This window comes from Notothenia coriiceps, unplaced genomic scaffold (assembly GCF_000735185.1).
Source record: "Notothenia coriiceps isolate Sejong01 unplaced genomic scaffold, NC01 NC01_scaffold00003311, whole genome shotgun sequence".
Taxonomy (NCBI): Eukaryota; Metazoa; Chordata; class Actinopteri; order Perciformes; family Nototheniidae; genus Notothenia; species Notothenia coriiceps.
The window spans coordinates 68,842-76,880 of record NW_011336012.1 but is presented as its reverse complement, the minus strand read 5'-3'; the positions used below and the strand labels follow the sequence as shown (position 1 = coordinate 76,880).

The 8,039-nt window shown below is 44.9% G+C and overlaps 1 protein-coding gene across 2 annotated transcripts in view; it reads right to left on the bottom strand.

The window, feature by feature from the left end:
- herc56.1 (HECT and RLD domain containing E3 ubiquitin protein ligase 56.1) overlaps nt 1-8,039 on the bottom strand; it is a 29,047-nt gene that overhangs the window by 12,674 nt on the left and 8,334 nt on the right. The window lies entirely within an intron of this gene.

The window sequence follows — 8,039 nt, the reverse complement described above, 5'->3', positions numbered from 1 at the left end:
CTATTTCACTCAGTAAAATCATTTTAGACAGTTGTTGTCACGTCTACCACCACAATGGACGTCTCCCCCCCGTCAGGTTCACTTGTTTTAGGTCGCTCTATAGTCTGGTACCCGCCGAACCTTAGCCTGTTTCCAACGTCATCCTGGGTATCCTCTGACCCATCCTCCAGAATAAGGCCTCGTGTCCAATCAGTCCGACGGTGTATGAGTCATTGGAGGAAGAGGTAAAATCCGATGGTTTTGGAAACAAAATAGTACACATGTATCATGCAAACTACGGACCTACTGTACATTATGGTCTACACCACTCTCGGGTCACTTAGTGCAGTCTCGCCTGTCTACTCCACTTGTTTCTCCACAATCCCCCCGTGGTGACCCATGCCAAAAAGGAGATTTCGGAACTAAATGGAACCGGAAGTAACCGGTACAGGTGGCGGAGGATAGTGGACACACTCACCCCGACCAATCTTACCTGAGACAGAGGAACCTTTCTCGGAGACCCAGTTTTCGGACCTATTGCGCAGACCAAATCCGCAAGACACTCGGTCCCGGCCATCTTCTCTTACTTCAATTTGGATAACTTTCTTATTCCAGGTAGCACGGACAGCCTCAAATTGGAGAATCGGAACGCATACATGAGATTTATAACACTAGACAGGTGTGTTAGAATTTCCCGACAAAACGGGAAGATCGGGTCACGAGGTGAGTACTTCACGATGCAACGTGCCGATTATTGAGCGGAGATAACAGATGTAGCATCGAAGAAAGTCGTCCGCTGGTCAGATGCACTTTTCCATCGTGTACCTACATCGAAATGACCAGAAAGGAGACGGGAAGACGGACACTCCTCTTAGGCGCGGCTAACGGAGCAACCTTCGTAAGTTTGAGTGGCACTTCACGGCAGTACCCTTCGGCGACAGGCCTACCATTCAGTACCTCAGACATCAAAAATAATCGAAGACATCTAGGAACAGGAACGACAACCCGGGTGTGTTAAATGACTTGTCGTTCCTCTCCACTCATGGTACGTATCCTCGCCGTTCATCTCGTTACAAGGCTTGTTTTGAAAGCACATCTTACAACGTTTAGTTCCTTAACAACCTGAAAAGAGGACCTTCCTCCACACCGGTAAAGTATCATATCGGCGCAGTGAAATTTTCCTAGGTAGTAAGAGACCAGTCCTGGGTCCTACTTTGGGTCTTTACATTCAACCATTCTGCACTGAGTGTAAAAAGACGGAAACTGTAGTTCAACTAAGGTTGTTTAAAAGATAATAATCGTCATGGACGCTTGTAGTACACTTTGCACACTGAAGAAGTTCTAGTGCCCGTTTTTCTAGTCGAGATATATGTAAGTAAGTACTACCTGACTTATGACCAAACAATACATTGTTGAAAGTTTTTTAAGAGAAAGTTGTTGTAGGTAAATACTCTCGGACCTTTTTGGCCGTCCCACGTAAACAGACATCTGGTTTTCCGTAACGGTCTATGAGTATTACAGGCGAACCCTCCACAATTTTGGTCCAGAAGGTGAGTAGGGGAGGGCATAGGAGGTGGTTCACCATTGCAAATGCGTCCAGTTCAAAAAATTTTCCCTGAATCGAGGAAAGTTGTCAAGTTGCGACCCCTCCAAGTATTCGCCCTCCCCCATGGACAAAGAACTACCGCAATACAGGTCACCGCTCGGCACTGAAACATAGTGGATCCGGGAGACTGGGGTGGGGAAGAGCTCAATAATGCAGTGTCGCATATGAAGTCGCCTTATAGTTTTTGTTGCCGGGCGCCCACGTTTTGCGTACTTACTTTCGCCTGGAGATGGTGGTGTCTGTTTGTTGTGAACATTTATTGGGATAACACACAAGAAACCTTTAACTTTTCTCCTATAACGTACGACCAAACAATGAAAGCAAAACGTCAGAATGACAGAATTCACATAAACCGTACGAAAATTAAAAACTTCCGCCCAATTGCGACAAGACAACCTGTCTTACAACAACAACCGATACCTTTGTTCTTTCAAAGTGCTCGCCGCCCTTGAACCAGTATTCAGCGCTATTATTGTGGGTGGGTAAATCTCCCTTCTATAATAAAACCAGTTTAACATGACAGTAAACTGTAATGAGAGAGACCCGGGGAGAAACTTAAGCATCCGACCGGGCGGGTTTGTCGTAGGAGAGAAGTTCATTGCCGGGCAGGTGTGAATGGTCGAAGCTGTCGAAGTTTTTTTGCCAAAGGTGCGCAGACGGGTAAGTGAAACTTACCCCCACTGTAGTCGCCAAACGGCAGCGAAAAGCGGCTGACCCTTACACCTATCGTCTCGCCTCGAAAGGACCGGCAAAGTCCCCCGGACGTTTTCAACTCGTTACCAAAGTTGAAACTTGAAGACCTTCGAACCCACCCTTCGCAGTCGGTTAGTTTAGTCATACGGTCATTATCGAGATCGGGTTAGTTTTTTGGCGAAACGGAACCACACAAGTCCCCACCCTCTAAGACAAACTAGGCCTGTCAGACACAAAACATGGTACAAAATTTGAAAAAACCCAGGGTCAAAAGGACTTTTGTTCTATAACTTTCTCAAAACTCGGAAGACACACGATTGTCGCATTGCACGAGCTACAAAACCCTGTACAAACGCACAGTCGCCACGACTGGGTTAGTGCCTTTTGCAGTAAAAACTGACCCGTTCGTTTTGTTTGGTTAGTGTCCGCGTCACCAGAAGAGACCTGGCCGGAGACAGGTTAGTGTTTGTTCCTTCACAAAGAGGGATTGTCCTTGAGGAAAAAAAGCATTTTCAACTTTACAACTTCCACCAAAAACACTTTACGACAACCACAAAACCCCTTTACGACCTTCGCAAAACCCTTCTACGACATCACAAAAACACTTTACGACTCTCCGCCAGGACTTTACAACTCTTCAGAAAACACTTTACAACACCACAAAAAGACTTTTACGAATGCCAAAAACTTTACGAACAATCACAAAACACTTTACGACTTGCAAGACTTTTACGAACTTCGCAAAAAAAGACTTTACGACATAAAAACTTTTACAAGTAAACAGCAAATCTCCCTCTGCTAAAGAGACAGCAGAAGCGCTCTTGTCTCATGTTTTCAGGCTGCATGGATTTCCTCGAGACGTGGTGTCAGACCGTGGGCCGCAGTTTGTTTCCCAATTTTGGAAGGAGTTCTGCAGCTTGATAGGAGCCACTCCCAGCCTCACATCTGGTTATCACCCACAGGCTAATGGTCAATCAGAAAGGATCAACCAGGAACTGGAGACGTGTTTACGGTGTCTGGTGTTCCAGAATCCAACAACTTGGAGCAAGCAGCTGATACGGGTGGAGTATGCCCACAACACCCAACCTACATCTGCCACGGGTCTCTCCCCTTTTCACTGCGCCTATGGTTACCAGCCTCCTCTTTTCCCAGAGGTAGAGAAGGAAGTGACTGTACCGTCAGCACATGCCCTGGTGAGGCGGTGTCGCAGAGTCTGGGCAGGAGCTCGCCAGGTTCTCCTGAAGAGTGCTGCTCGCATGAAGAGGGCAGCAGATCGACATCGTCGTCCGGCACCTGCCTACAGACCCGGGCAGAAGGTCTGGTTATCTACAAGAGACCTACCCCTATGTGTGGCCTCCAGGAAGCTTGCTCCGAGGTTTGTGGGTCCATTTCCCATAACTAAAGTCATTAACCCGGTGGCTGTTCGCCTGCGCCTGCCCAGGTCCTTGAGAGTCCACCCTGCCTTTCATGTGGCCAAAGTCAAACCGGTTCGGGAGAGTCGTTTGGTTCCTCCATCCAAGCCCCCTCCTCTCCCCCGGATGTTAGACGGCGGTCTGATATACAACGTCAAAAAACTGCTAGCAGTCAGGAAGAGAGGAAGCGGCCTGCAGTTTCTTGTGGACTGGAAAGGATACGGTCCAGAACATCGGTCATGGGTACCAGCAAGTTTTGTTGTGGATCAGAAGCTGATAAAGGACTTTTTCAGGCTTAATCCACAGGAACCTGGGCCGTCTGGAGTCGGCCGTAGAGGGGGGGGTACTGTTGTGTCTCGGCAGATCTGTTAGTATTATTTCTCTGTGAGTCTTTATTGTCAAATTCCGTGTCTGCCATTTCCTGTTTTACTTTGTCATTTCCCTTCTCATTTCAGGTAGTTCGACTCCTACCTTGCCTGTTTGTCCACGGACCTGATTATCTGCCCCGCCCTTATTGTTTGCACCTGTGGAGTCCCTTGCTTTTGTATATATTTTGTGTGTTCCCTGTGCTCAGTGCCAGATCGTTTTTGAACCTTGTGAATGGCTTACCTTGTGAATGGCTTACCTTGTTTAACACCTCAGTAAAACAATTTTTTATTGAATCATCTTTTGTCTGAAGTCGTGAATTTGGGTCCTATCAGTTTTTTGTGCCCCAGTCGTAACACAAATGAAGCAAAGAAAGTGAAAACCATAAAGCGGATTCAGGCAGTAGGAGTATAGATTTATTCAAACTTAAAGTATTAGCCTACAGAAAAGTACAGTTTACAGAGAAGAGATAACATGATACTTTACAACAAACACTAGATGCTCTATATTTTTAGTAACATTGTAATCCTGATAGTAATCAACTATTTTCAGAAATGTAAAATATGTTATGTAACTGTAAGGGATCCTGATTATGGAATCCCGTTCCATGTAATCTGAAAGATGAATTGGGTGTTGAGTTTCACAGACTCAATACTGTGCAGTATTTTGAAACCCACACAGACTAAAATATGTTCATGGAACACGACCCAACTCAATAGGTCTGCGGGCAGACTGAGGGAGGAGGGAAGCTCTGCCCCACATGCAGCTCCAGAGTGGATGCTGACGGGGCAGAGCAGAGCTTCAGGTGTACTGTGTGTAATGAGAGCCAAACAAACAAACAGGAAGTTCATGTCCCCATGCTGGAGTGTCTGAGCAGCAGTTTGTAGCAGGTGTCCCACAGATCTCCAGAGTCAGCAGCTTTTCAGGCCAGATAAACACCTCCTCCTTTTTAAAGCTTAAAGTGAAACAAGCTGTAATAAAACCATGCTTTCTCCACCATGGTGAGAATAAAAATAATAATGAGCTGTATATCTCTAGCATCAAGTCCTTCCTTCCTAACAGTTTTGATTACCAAATTGTCCTATGTCCTCTAATATAATATTTCCAGACATTAAATTGGAGTATTATATTTCTGTGTCATGGAATGGGAAACTGCGTTTAACTATTCATCTGAACTGCATAAAAAATGTATGCAGGTGGGACGAATGCTATTAAAAGTGATACTGTAAGTACAAGGCTTGCTTATTATTTTGGGCTGATGCTTGGAACAAATCATTAACTACAACACACTAGGTTTGAAATATGTATGTGTATTGAACTAAGGACCATGCAAAAAAAACATAAATCTCAAAGAGAGAAAATATGCTATATTCCAGCATATAGCTAGCTACATTATTATGGTACTCAACCAACACCTATACATTTGTTTTGTGTCAATCACACTGACAATTATAGAAAATATCAAAGCACAGATGTATAAAATATAAATACCAGCACATTTATCAGTACAACTAATATATATAATTTAAACTCTCAAATTACAGTGAATTGATCTTGGCAACCATGGGGAAAATAGTGTGTGCACTGGGAGCATATTCCAGCCTGTCCTCCTACATCAAAACGACCATATAGGCCGATTGTTCATGCCCTTATTACGACCCAGAGACACGTTTTAAAGTGTATGTTGTTTCTTACACGACCACTAGAGGTGCTCTAGTGCAGTGGTTCTCAACTGGTGGGTCGCGACCCAAAAGTGGGTCGCGGACTCGTTTCGAGTGGGTCGATGATGTGTGAAACTATAAAATCAAATTATTGACTCAAATAATCGAGGTTAGGATTTTTGCCATTATCTAGCAGCCCTACATTGTGCCTCAGTGAGATGAACTCAGCGTGGGTTAGTACGTATCATTACCAACACCAGAAAAGCAGCCGTACAACAATACATTCTGATGGGATTAAGTCAGTGGAGGCCGGCCCATAGGGGCGCTAGGGGCGCCGCCCAACCTCTTCCCGCATTCTAGATTGTCATTATATAAAAAAAAATGTTTATGAAAAAGATACATATTATATACTAGGTGTCAGTTAAATGTATAATCTACGATAAAATATAGATACAAATTGTTTTACGATGTCTAAAGTTACTGATAAGTCACATGTTTCCTGCTTGGGGCGCAGAAATCTTTGGCCATTGACTCTCGTTATAAGTGGTGCATGCGCAGTCCGCACCTCTTCAATGCAGCAGACAGTAGCGGCTCGGGGCGCACCAAACTGCGCCCAAAGCAGCTGTTGACACCACCAACAGCTAGGGAGCAGCAGTAGCGCCAGAGGGAGCGATTGACGTTTGAATGAGAGAGAGTTAAGGCCCCTACACACCAATCTGACACCAAAGAACAAGTCCCGACGGACCTGACTGTTGTGTCGCCTCACGTCTCCTGCGTCTTGGCCAACAGTCGCACTGGAACACACCGCAAAGACTTCAGCCGACGGCCAAGTAGCACGTACAAACTGCACATGCGTGAGTGGCAATAACTCTCCTTACCAGCAGGCGGCGGTAGTGTGTATTCTTCATTCAAAAGAGGCAACAACCGGAAGACAGACTGCGCTAGTCTCGGTCACAAATTTCGTCCACTTGTCTTTGTTGTCTGGACTTCGAAAGTCTTCTGTCGACTGTCCCGGTCACCGGGACATCTGTCTCGTCTAAAATTGTCTTCTGTAACCACCTTAGTTGACTTCTGTTGACTTTGCGGACGACACATGTGAAGCCTGAGTAGAAATAGTTTATGGTAAGTACACTGCCCTTTGCATCTCCATGTTTTTTTTGCAAGAGGTACTACAATTAATATTTCTCAACACCTTTGAATAGTTGAAAAATAGAAGAGAAGAAAGGAGGAGGAGGCAACAACACCAACTCTCTCTATTTTCAACATATCAAAAGTGTTGAGAAAATAATTAGTCTCTGTAAAAGACATGAGATGCAAGTGCAGTGTCTACCAACTATTTCACTCAGGCTACATTGTGTCGCCGCAAAGTCAAAAGAAGTCACTAAGGTTGGGTCAGAAGACCAATTTTAGTGACGAACGCCTCGGCCCCCCTACTACCTACCCGAGTACTAACGACAGGATGTCCCGGGTGAACCGGGAAGTCGACAGAAGGACTCGAAGTCCAGAACAACAAAAGACAAAGGGACGAAATTTGAAGCCCGAGACTAGCGGTCCACCCGAAGAGTGAATTAGCGTCAACACCTAAAAAGAGGTCGCCCCCAGATGGTTTTTACATCGTTTTTGAATAATGCTGTTTGGAGTTGTAACAACAAAAAAAAAACAACAACACAAAATTCGCCCGTCCTGCACTGCTTTTGTATACAGTATAATGTTGAGTCCCCGATCTAGTATTCCGTGTGGTCGTGAAACTATGTCAGATAATAAACCCTACTCACAAAAAACAAAGTTGGAGGTAAATAATACGAGTGACTAGGGATAGGACATTCGGAAGTAACCTGTCGAAAAATAAAAGATTTGTACCGATTCAGCGTAATCGTAGTAGGCACACACTGAGATCAAACAAAGTACCGAAAAATCAAACAAAGACTATACACGAAAGTCAGTTGATGTAGACAGACCTAGGTACGACCCAGACCGGTATCTGACCAGGACTAGGACTGTAAACTTTCCCCTCCGTCCCCCTTCGATTATATCGGGACCTAAGCAACGATGTCCACAATCGGAAGACCGATGGTCGAGGACTTTTTCTCGTGCAATATGACGGAAGGAGCACAGGAATTGAGGATGGATACAGTCCGACTAGCCAGGATTCGAGAAAAATGTAAGTCGAAAAGGGAGGTCGACAGGAGGAGAGTTTCCCACAAAAGAAATTCTACTAATTTGTAGAAAATTGAAGAGGTATAAAGGAGCATCCTCCTTTTACCTTGTGTATGCGATAAACAACAAACAAATATAGGCGATATAGACAAGAAGAAGAGAGCA